Genomic DNA, 12405 nt, shown 5'->3' on the forward strand with positions numbered 1-12405 from the left:
GGTACATAACTACTGCAATGATCGATGCGATCCGAGACCACTTGTCGCAAGAAAAATGCCACGACGACTTACGGCAGAGGAGCGCCAAGAAATTGTTCCATTGGAAAAATTTATGGCCCAGCGAGAGATATTCCGGCAGGTGAACCATCCTCAGAAGACTAAACCGCATTCTTCGAGCGTTTCACCGGGAGAATCACTTGGAAGATGCCCCGCATCAAAGGAGGCCTAGAGGAACAACTGAAGAGGAAGACGCCCTGATAATAGCTGCCGCCGTCAACGATCCATTCCCATTCATGACAGCGAAGAAAATCAAAGAACTTGGCCTTCGCCTAAGCCTTTCGTCCATCCGAGAGTCTTAACGCTGTGGGTCTTGATAGCCGCATGGCTGCGAGAAAGCCACTTTTGACCAGCGAACATCGCAGGAAGCGTCTGGAATTTGCGCATCGGCGCGAAACATGGAGCGCTGAGGACTGGCAACACGTCATGTTTAGTGACGAATCGACATTCACTACCTGCTGGAACCAGCGACTCCATGTTTGGAAAGTCGATGGCTGCCTGTGAGATTTACTTTTCTTGTATATCATTTCGTACCTAACTTTCCACCTAACTTTCTGCTGCCCCCTGCTACGCTTTCCTTCTCTTAAGATCCAGCCCGTTACCAATCCCTTAATGACCATTGGTTGTCTTGCCTTCTCATTACCTGCCTTGCTCATGCCCATTTCTTCTTGATTTTGACTGAAATGTCCTTAACTCGTGTTTGTTGCAGAATAAGGGAGATTTTGGAAAGTTTGTACGGTGTCGTTTCTGAACTTACCAGAGTGAAAGGCAGGGACATGAAGTTTATTGAAGCAAATAGAGAATGAGTAACCGCACGAGCATGCACCAAGCGTGACTTTAGGAGCGGCATACCATAGCGGAGTTTCAGCCGAAGTGCGAGTATGTGTGCAAACCTAAAATCTGCGGTCTCTAGCTACAAAATATGCTCGTCGCTCTGAAATTCTTCACCTCAGTTTATCACCAGCTGCAAATACCTTAGAAGCTTTCGCTCAGTTTCTCATTATATAGTGGTAACTGCCCTGTGAGTGTTTTGGTTATTAAATTCGATGCATCAAGTTTATTGCAGCTATGACGATAAAAACGTCCGCGATCTCGCAGCAAGCGGGCGTGTCTCGGTGAACGTCTGGGGTACAATAACCTACGTCGGTCTGGGTCCGCTTTTCCGCATCCCAGGGAGGCTCACGGCCGAAGTCTACAACGAAATCATCAACACTGTTCTCCTTCCTTTCGCCGTGAATGAACTTTTCCCTGATGGGTGTTTTTAGTTCCAACACGACGGCTGCCCTGTTCACACTGCATCCTCAGTGCAGGAAAATGTGAACAAGTCTGGAATTGCGCAGCTCCTCTGGCCGCCAATGAGCCCCGACCTGAACGTAATGGAAAATGTTTGGGGTTTAATGAAAGCACGGTTGGCTTTACGAACACTGACGCAGACACTTCGTGGGCAGCCTTTCAGAGGGAGTGGAATGTCCTCCGGCAGGACCCAGAACTGGCAGAATCTCTGTTCGCTTGTATCCCGAAAAGGATAAAGGACATGAAAGAGAGAATGGGCGCCGCGTTGAAGTTTTAGGACCGAGGTCAGAGGGTTAACCCTGGGATAATGCATAAGAAGCATTAGTCTCATTTGGAAGCCAATAAAGAAGGACTGAAATGAATTTACGACTAATGAACATTAATGGGTAATGGGTACGCATCGATGACACGGCCATTTTCAGAGGTATTTCGTTGCTTAGCCCTCTCCCTATACGATGCCACTGACGTCGAAAATAAAATAATTCTTTACACAACCATCACTGAAATTCGCAGCACCATTTAGAGACCATAGCAGCCTGAACAGATATCGAAAGTTAGCGTTTATCAAAATTCAAACGCCTTGGTGGCTCTGTCGTTCCTCGTTTGTCTCTTATTTGTGACCCGCTGCTCCGGCTTGGCGGCAGCACACATTCTAATCCCGATCGCATTGTCTGATCTCGGCCTCAGGGACCAGCTTGCACGTGTTCCTTTTATCGGTGATGATTTCACTCTGTTTCGCACGTTTGTAACTGCCGAGCTTTGAAGGGAACATCATAATTAGGTCTATTTTTCTTATTTATGCATAATATGTATCCATATTTAGTGCAGTTATTCAAATGAGTATACTGCGTCCTTAACTGTTTTTTAACCTAACGGAAAGACTTCTGCAGTATTTACAGTGAACGCCCTCACATAGTCATCCCTTGGGCCTTAAATAGTTCATCCCATCATCACACACACACACACACACACACACACACACACGCACGCGCACGCGCACACGCACACGCACACGCACACGCACACACACACATACACAGACACACACACACACACACACACACAGACACACAGACACGCACACGCACACATGAGAGAAAGAGAGAGAGAGAGAGAGAGAGAGAGAGAGAGAGAGAGAGAGAGAGACAACTTCATGTAGTCGCCTGCAGAACGACACCATGACTAAATGGCGCCGTGACGCGGGCCCTGACGTCTTCTCAGCGGGTGGTCTCTACTCAACTCCAGCGCGTGTTACTCCCGCGGTCGGTCGCCCTTAGGGGCAACGTTCCGTCGGTTTCGCTCGGCCTTTGTCTTTCAAGAGCCGCCGAGACATGAAGAATTTCAGAACCTTATAGAACTATTCTTTGTATTAGGCGGCATTCGCCAAAAGCCAACTGATTGCTCTGTCGTTGATTCCGAACTTTCGCAGACACGTGTTACAGCAACTGCAGGAAAAGTTGAAACAGAATATCAACCGCAAGGTTCATTCCGACGATTGCCGTTTGTCGTTTTTAACGAACGGGGGCTCTCACAGAAATAGAAAACAATAGTTTTTTTGGTTTTTTACAGCACCTAATTCGAAATGATATGTAGCATTCACCAGTCAGTTATTGGTATTTTATTGTATTTTTAGTTTGCTCTTTCGAGTTTTCGCACACCCGAGACAGTCGCACGTTTTGTACATTAATCAAACGCATAATTAATGCCGCCCGTGTCTTCTGGTGAATGCTCGTCGCTTGCTGTCCCGCTAATCAACTCCCCTGCGAGGCTGGTGGCCAACTTTAGCAACAAAAGACTGTTGAAGCACACGAAACAAGTTTGTCCAGTGTCTCCGCGGTAACCAAGTGAACCCATATGGGAATCGCAGCCATCAGCATGTACTGTACAAACGAGTGCGCGAGCCGACTGCCATGCCGGCTCTACCGACGCCAGCGTCGGCTGCGCGTCCAAGTCCTAATCAATGCCATACGGCTGCTTCGGAGCTCCGAGACAGGCTGCGATGCTAGCTGTTCAGAACTTGGTATGCGAATAAACATTGATTCACGCCGAGTTAATTGTATCTGCTTTGACTAAAGAGGCAGTGCGAGATCGGCGAAACCGAAACCGGTGCCGAGCGCGCCCGGACTACATTGCGTACAAATACAGTCATGTGCAGAAGTTCCGCTCTTGTAGCTTTCGCTTCATAGCCAAGAAAAGTGGTCCGCCACTGTACGCTTCAAAGAAGCGGTCCAGGTTCTCGCTCGTCGTGCAGGCACCGCAGAGAAGGCAGGCACGCTCACGCGCGAATCGCTCTCGGCTTATTTTTGTCTGTCCTGCTGATGGACTTCTACCCAAAGGTCCCCAACCTGGCTGTGCAGACTTTGGAACCTTTTCTCATGCTTTATAATGAGTACTTCTGGGCTATTTGATGCAGCAAGTGCAGGTGACCTTTTGGTGGTTGGGAATTGTGTTAGCGGTGTGTTACTGCCCGTTTTCTGTGCTAAATAAGTATTTATTATCGTACTTACATCATTCAATGTATTAGCTTGTCTTCCCTTACTTAGCTCTTTATTGACAGAGGTATGGTGAAAAAGGCAAAAAAAAACTGCTTTCATTACCTTTGTGCAAGTACAGAAAAATTTACTGAAAATGAGCTCACTAAATTGAGGAAATGCCACCATTGACCTCTTCTGTACCCCAAATCAACATAATTAAATGGTGTGCAGTTCTTGTTTTGCGCCAGGGAGATAAGCTGCATACAGTGCATAAAAGCATTAGACGTTGTAGCGACCGTCTGTCGCTGTGATTTGTCAGTTGTCCCCAGCTTCTGTGAAATTCAGTTAACTCGCCTGGCCTACACGGGGGGTGGGGGGGGTGTCATTGCCCGTGCTCTTTCTTGGGACCTCAGGTGGCTGCCCGACAGGGGCGCCCACACTGCCACTCGGTAAACCTGTTTTACTGTGGAATAAAGCCAGTCTACTCTCCGTTCTCAACCTGTGAATACGTGTAATACTTGCCTCCGCTAAATTGAGCTGCCAGGAAGTGGTGACCGAGGACATATACGTTTTTTATCGAACACTGCCATGGACGACGCTGCTCCTACTCCTGCTGACAGAGAAGATACCACGATTACGTGTCCTGTCATCGCCGCAGAGCTTCAGCTTCTCAGCTTTTGACACAAGAATTCTCGATTTTAGTTCATGCAAGTAGAGACCCGCTTTCAACTCCGGCGCATCGCCTCACAGACAGCAATATACCTGTACGTCGTCGCCGCGCTACCCTCCGACATCGCCTATGCCATAGACGACTTGCTATCGGGTACGTCTTCAGCCACAGCATACGACGACCTAAAACGCACCAGAGTAGCCTTCAACAGCTCAGAGTAGCCTTCAGAGAGTAGCCTTCAACAGCTCCTCTCTGAGGAACTCGGCGACCAACGACCGTCACAACTCCTGCGCCGGTTGCGCCAGCTGCTGGGTGGCCACTCCGCAAACGAGAGCTAGCTTCCAATTTTGCGCGAGCTATTCTTGCAGCGCCTCCAAGAGTTCACATGCATGGTGCTCGCAGGTTCCGACAAGACGTGTCTCGATCGGCTAGCTGCATTTGCCGACCGCATATGCTACTGCTTGTCTGCGACACAGCTACCTATTGCCGCTGCGAAAGTGTCAGAGCCAGGAGACCGACTCGCGCACCTGGAGGGAACAGTCGACCGCCTTTCCAGTGTACTGGAGGCGCTGACGACGGGTGGCAACATTGGCGACCAACTTCGGCGCAACCATTCGCCGTCACAGTCTCGCAGCGCGTCTAGAAACTCGCCGCGCCTGTTGTGCTGGCACCACAGCCATTTCGCGAACAAGCGAGTCGCTGCACCCAGCCCTGTTCGTGGACGGGAAACGCACCGGCCAGTCGTTAACGGCGGCATGCGACATCGGCCCTCGCACAAGCCGCCTATCCTTCGTAGTCGACCGCATCACCGGCAGCCGCCTCCTCGTCGACACCGGAGCCGAGCTGTCTATCGTTCCCGTCACTGCCGCAGATCGCCAACGCCGAAGTCCGCAACCACGCTCCACGCGATGAACAACACTGCCATCGTGTCGTATGAGATCCGGTCAATAACGATCGACACCGATCCTCGGCGCTTGCACAGATGGGTGTTTGTGATCGCCGGCATCAGCACTGCCATACTGGGAGTGGACTTCCTCAGCCATTTCAACCTAGATGTGAGCGTTCGCGATCGGTGCCTAAAGAATAACGTCCAACCTCACCTCATCTGGTATCTGTACGTTTCGGTCGGTCTCAACGTACGACAAAGTACTTGCTGAGTATCCGTAACTCACGAAACCTCGAAATGATGTGCTGCCAGTGAAACACAAGGTGACGCATCATATCACCACCACCAGCCCACCTGTCGCCACGCGGCCATGGAGGTTCGCTAGACGGATGTTGGAAGTTGCCCGCCATAAGTTCGAAAACATGCTTGAACTCGGTGTTATTCGTCCTTCCTCAAGCAATTGGTCTTCTCCTCTCCATCTGGTTCCAAAGCAGGATGTAGGCTGGCGGCGTTGCGGTGATTACCGAGCTTTGAATGTCATCACTACTCCGGATCACTACACTTTCGCAACATACATGACTTCGGCGGTCATCTAGCAGGAACGAAAATATACAGTAAGTTCGATTTGATGAGCGCATACCACCAAATTCCGAACACAGCGACATTCCGAAGACAGTAATCTCTAGTCCATTTTGCCTGTTTCTCCGTATGCCTTATGGTTTGAAGAATGTGGCGCAACCTTTTCAAAGGTTTATGGACGAGGTTACGCGCGGACTCCCGTTAATTTTTGCCTACCTTGACGACATTCTTGTTGCAAGTCGTACAGACAAAGAACACAAAAAGCCGCTTGGCCTTCTATGTGAGCGACCGGATGAACACGGCCTAATCCTAAAGCCCCTGAAATGCATTTTAGGAGTTGAAGCCAAGGATTTCCTCGGCAATCGCATTTCACCCCCAGGAATCAAGCTACTGGAATAACCGGTGCGTGCAATCGACGACTTCCCCTCTCCAACCTCCTTCAGAAATTTGCGCGAGTTTCTCGGGTTCATAAATTTTCACAGGCGCCTCATATCATCCTGTGCGAAAGTTTTTCAGCCACTTACCGGCCTGCTGCGTCGTGACTCCAAAAGACCGCCTACCTTCCACTGGTCCTCGGAGCACGAACACCAGGAAGCCAAGATGCGGTTGGCTACTGCAGTGTTTCTGATTCATCCGTTGACCGACGCCCCGACTTGCCTTATGGCAGACGCGTCGACCATGGCAGTGGGTGCAGTACTACAGCAGCACGATGGCACAGACTGGAGGCCGCTTGCTTTCTTCTCAAAGCGCCTAAAATCCACAGAAGCTCGCTACAGCACCTTCGGGAGGGAGATGTTTACCATCTACTGCGCTGTCAAGCATTTATGTTTTTTTTTCTTGAAGGCTATAGTTCTTACCTACTGACCTACCACAAGCCTTTAACCTTCGTTTTCGAGAATAGTTCCTCCTATTCAGAATATGAGCTTCGGCAACTTTCCTGTATCTCCAAATTTTCTATGGACATCCGCCATATCTCTCGGACGGAAAATCAGGCAGCTGACGCACTGTCGAGGATCGGCGCTTTGCCTGCTTGCCCTATGCATTTCCAAGCTCTAGCCTTCACCCAGCAAAACGTCCCCGACCTGCCCCAATAGCGGGAAAAAAGCTCGTCGCTCCAGCTTGCAGAGTTGCCACTTCCCTACACAACAACATTGGTCACGTGTGACACAACGCAGGCAGCTCCTCGACCGTTCGTGCCCTATCAGATTCGGCGCCCAGTAGTCGGTTCACTGCACGGGCTAAGCCATCCGGGCATCAGAGCGACAAAGAGGCTTATCACAGACCACTTCGTCTGGCCAAGGATCAGCAAAAATGTTCGAAGCTGGGCAAGAAGCGGACAAGCCTGTCATGCCGTCTGTGGGAAAAGACACTTCTGCCAGGCTTATTCTCGCAGAGCGTTAAGCCGTCCTAACATGGCGTACTCAACGTGACAAGCCTAGCATCAGCATACTCCCGGTGGTCACGAGCCCATCTCCCTCTTCCTTTTCTTCGATGTGCCGCGCGAGCACGATTTCCAACACCGTCAAAGTGACAGCGCTGCAACCGTTTCTACCACGACGGAGCCGCTTGGATCACGTCTATTTAGACTCGGTAGGTCCTCTTCCGCTGTGCCAAGGTTTCAGGTACCTACTCACGTGTGTTGACCGGTACTCAAGGTGGCCTGAGGCGACGCCTCTACAATAAATCACGCCCGAAACACTGGTGGAAGAATTTGTCGGTACGTGGGTATCGCGGTATGGTTGCCCTTTGCGAATAACTACTGACCGAAGCCGGCAACTCCAAAGCTTGCTTTTTCCCGCGCTGGCGAGGCGGCTCGGCATGCGCCTGCATAACACCTCGGCTTACCACCCACAGAGCAACGGCATGGTCGAGCGTCTCCACCGACAATTGAAGGCGTCATTGACCGCCACGCTCGACAGACTGCACTGGGTAGAAAAGGGTACCGCTACTACATTTGGGGCTGCGAACAACAATCAAGGAGGAACTCGGAGTCAGCGCTGCCGAGATGCTCTATGGATCAGCAATCTGTGTCCCAGGCCAGTTTTTCAGCACCCAGCAAGGCACTCCGCTAGCGGCGGCGCAGCACTTAGGCTACATTCCTGGCTCGACCAGCTTCGACCTACACCCCCACGAATCGCGCGCGGGTAGCCTGTGTTCAGTTTTCCGATAATGGAAACAACCACACACATTTTTCTATAGCGCGACTCTATCAAGCCACCGTGACGCCTTTTTTGTTTTCAGAGAAAACCTTGAAGATTGACGTACGCGGCAAAGAAGAGAGTGTCGTGCGACCGCGTGAAAGCCGCCTATTTTGAACATTAACGCTTCTTCCGCCATTCACACCTAAGCCTCCGGCATTCTAAGGGGAGCCCTTGTAGCGACCGTCTGTCACTGTGATTTGTCCCCCACTTCTGTGAAATTCAGTTACGTCGCCTGGCCTCCAGATGGGGGTCATTGCCCCTGCTTTCCTGGGACCTGAGATGGCTGCCCGACAGGGGCGCCACCACTGCCACTCGGCCAACCTGTTTTACTGTGGAACAAGGCCAGCCTACCCTTTGTTTTCAACCTGTAAAAACTACTTGCCTCCGCTACTACTTGCCTCCGCTAAACCGAGCTCCCAATAAAGCGTACTTCTGAAGAAAGCAAACCTGGCTCGTCGGAAACACACGATTCAGGCGTCTTTCACTGTGCCCTACAACTTTCGAAATGACGTCTCGATAGTTAACGACTAAGTAAAGTTGAGTGTTGTTATTTTATAAAATAACTGGGCAACATGAAAATATATACATCTCGGGGACAAAAAGCTCAAAGCAACAGAAATGTCTACGCTGGTGTTTAATTAGATTTTAATTGTGGCGAAAGACGTATGCTAAAGCTTGCATATATTTAGGTGAGGTCATTTGTTTCCAGTATATTTGTTATTTTCCCTTCTCGCAGGCAGCCGTAAATCCTCCTGTGATATGTTGGTGTGTGAAACATTTTAATGTAAGGTATTAAGATGTCTTTAGTGTGTTCACACATGCAAGCCAGCTTAAAGAGCTCTTGTGTTCAAGTTGGTTGTTACAAGGTTATGCTTAAGCTGTGCGTTTTTAGTCCTTTGCCTTCTAGTCATAAACATGTCACAAAAGAAGCTCAGAATGATTGTTCTCATTGAGTTCAAATGTATATTATTGTCAGATGTATTTACACTGTTAAGAGCGCTGTAGGCTCAGGTTCAATGCACTTGTACCTTATGTACTCTTATGTTTCACGTGCACGCATCTTTAGTGCAAATGTCCGTGCCTGAAACAGGTCAGTTTCTTGTTTGCTTTTGTTCATGATAGGGAAAGTTATGAGCAGGCATAGGGAGATGCAAGTGTGAATAGCAAACGAATTTCAAAATTAAATGATTAAAAATTAACTAGCTCAACGAATTATCAGTGATATTTCAGAGGCGAGTTTTGAAATCTCAGTGCAAATTCAACTGGACTACAATGTACTTCCAGTGATGTGACAATAATGACTAAACAGGTCAACATTACTACATCATTTCATTACCGCACAAACGATAACTCAACAACAATTCAAGAAAACGAACACAATGAACTAAGTACAACGGATTTCGAATGGTAATTTAACAACAATGGTTACTTAACACTGAGACACACAATCGTGTTTCAATGAAATTTCAGTGGCAGTATTCAAGAACCCTGAAAACATTACCCAATGATATCCTAACGAACTCGCAATGAATTTTCTATGCAATATTCAACATTGAGCAATTGTATTGTAATGCTTTCTCAAGAATTTTTTATTTGGGAAATACCTGGGATTATACCAGTCAACGCTATAGTTTCATCGAAAATCGCTTTTTACTTGTCAAAAAAGCCCCCGAAATTTCAGCGTTTCCATGCTCCGATAATTCAAACTTCGCTCGCACTTTCGAACGGATTTTCGATCGTAAGTAATGGTACCATGTTCATGAGATCGGCTAGGCGTGTAGAGCATAGCGAGAGAGCATGAACGCGGAAATATTGTGATGAAAAAAACAAAGCATTACCATCATTCCTGCACTTTCATGACAGTCATTCGAAGCGAGATGTCATACGACAGTTACAAGGCCTTCTGTCAGCTCTGACGTCAACGGCCATATTCTTGTTAAAGCATGACATGCTTTTAGCTCCCGTTGTCGGTGACCTACAAATGACCTTGAGCCAAAAGCCATATCCGGACACTCTAACGAGAACATCCGCACAAGTTGCGAGAACAAAACGGGATCATATGGGCAACCAGTCAAAACTAAAGAAAATGCGGTCTCTGGCTCCCAACCCTTTGTACAGGACAACATTCCATACGCTTTTTACTGTCCAAACAAGTTACAAAAAATGTTACTTCCGAGTTTTCCCTAACGTTTGTTCACAATGTCACTCAAGCTGCAACTTCCAGTAGGCTGAAGTTTGATTCGTCATTTTGAATAGCGACGTTCAAAAGGCAGATACAGGGCATGATACACTTCATTCTCATCTTTTGGCGCTGGGTCAGGGTTAACTGTGCTCTTTTCAACGCCAGCGGTCCGTGAGTTGCGCGGCACGGGTTTTGCGTCGCCTCGAGAGATCGCGCCACGCTGCATGGCGCCTCCTTCACATGCTTTTCTTGTTCTAGCTGGGCAGTGTGCAATGTCTCCCTGCCATCTTTCACCGCCTATCTTGCCGTCTTCAGCCGGTTTTCTTCTTCTAGCTGGACAGCGTCCATATGTACCAGGCCATAGTACGGCGTGGTGTGGTGTGCCGTTGCGAATATGCACTATATTCATTTTAAGGTTGTGGCTAGTATCATCTCCAACCATTATGCTTTGCCGGTTGCCATTTCATGCTTCTATCTACTCTCAATTACGAGAGAGCCAGCAATTTTTTTCTCAGCAGTCAAATATGAAAAGCTGGAAACGGTGCCAGTAATTAGAGAAACGTATAGCCAGATTCAAGGAACAACTTAAACAAGCTTTAGAGCTACCTTGACACATGAGGTCTTCTCATTTTTGAAGTGTGGGTGGGGTTGCTTGCTCTACATATAAATGTTTGTCCTATACATAAGCTCCAATGAGAAATGCGAAAATATACCGTGCACATGCTTGAGAATTCCATACCCTAATATTTTTACAGTACTTTCGCGTTCGCATTTCCACTTCGAGGCATGGTTGACTGCTCGAGTGTTATCTCGTTAGCAGGACAAACTGCCCTCTCAGAGTTAGAAAAAAAAAAATAGAAGCCTAGCATGAGGCATGCACGTATGTCACTAAATAAAAAAAAACGAAATCCTCAACACTGCGTTTTTAGAGCACTTCTTGTCTTATCACCGTTGAGACTAACCACGATATTGAATAAAGTGAGAAGTCCTCCGTCTGTTCAGACTGCGAATCGGAGGCTATATATTACGAAGATTGCTTTCCTGTATATTGTACAAGTTAGGCAGCCTAACAGCATTCGCGACGAACGAAATATTTGCGCAGCCAAAACCCTAAGTTAGTATAAAACCTGGCTGAAGTATTTGCGCAGGCTTCGCGATAAACACGTGTCCTGACATTATGAAATGAGTTCATTTTGTAGGTTAGGCTCCACACGAACTACGACAAAAATTTCGAAGACAAACACAAAGGTTTCTTCATTTGCAGAGGTCCCGATATTTGCCTATCTGGGATGTTCTGAAGATCTTTTTCTTTTGCCGGAAGAAAAATATGAACCGCGCTTCCCTGGAGGGTTTTCCTATTTAAGTAGTAAATGGTGCTGTGAACTTCTGAACGAGGCCATAGCTGGACACTGAAATGAATCTAGCGCATAGTTTGTCATACTTTCGTGTCCTCACGCGTGCAGAAGTTCGAAAACTGCGCGTCGAAAATGCAATTACGCCAAAAGTTGGGAGAACTTTAATTACTTATCTTTCCTTCTTTTTCCATAAAAAATTCACACGTATCAACCGTGTCTTTCGCAATGCGACTTTTTCATTAAGGATGCTGTTTGCAGCGCAGCTTACTATGTCTCGTTTTATACAACGGGAAACGTTATTTATTTACTGCTTTCTGTTTATAGGATTGGAACCTTCTACTTTAACATAACGCGAACGACGTTGTATTGTGTTTAATGAGTTTAGCACTCGAATTGATCACATATGTGTTTTTCTTCACATTCCTCACTTTGCTATCTTTTAAACGGCGCTTTCAAATATGCTGCAATTTAAGAAAAGATGAACTTCGCTTAGTTTGTTCTGTATTTATAGAAAACCAAGTACATTCGTAAGCGTGGCATGTGCCGCCACCGGTTGTGGGAAAAAATACCTGCTCTTTACGTCATGGAACTTACAAGATAGTTCGATGAGGAAATGTACTTGCGAAAATTAAGCGAAAGACAGGGCTTGAGAAAATAATGGGGTCAGGCAAAGCATAGTGAGAGAGAAGAACGTGTCTCTGTCCGTGC

At 47.7% G+C, this 12405-nt stretch overlaps 1 protein-coding gene across 3 annotated transcripts in view; it reads right to left on the reverse strand.

The window, feature by feature from the left end:
* Positions 1-12405, reverse strand: part of LOC135909143 (phosphate-regulating neutral endopeptidase PHEX-like) — a 220270-nt gene that overhangs the window by 131893 nt on the left and 75972 nt on the right. The window lies entirely within an intron of this gene.

Source organism: Dermacentor albipictus, chromosome 1 (genome assembly GCF_038994185.2).
Source record: "Dermacentor albipictus isolate Rhodes 1998 colony chromosome 1, USDA_Dalb.pri_finalv2, whole genome shotgun sequence".
NCBI classification, from domain to species: domain Eukaryota; kingdom Metazoa; phylum Arthropoda; class Arachnida; order Ixodida; family Ixodidae; genus Dermacentor; species Dermacentor albipictus.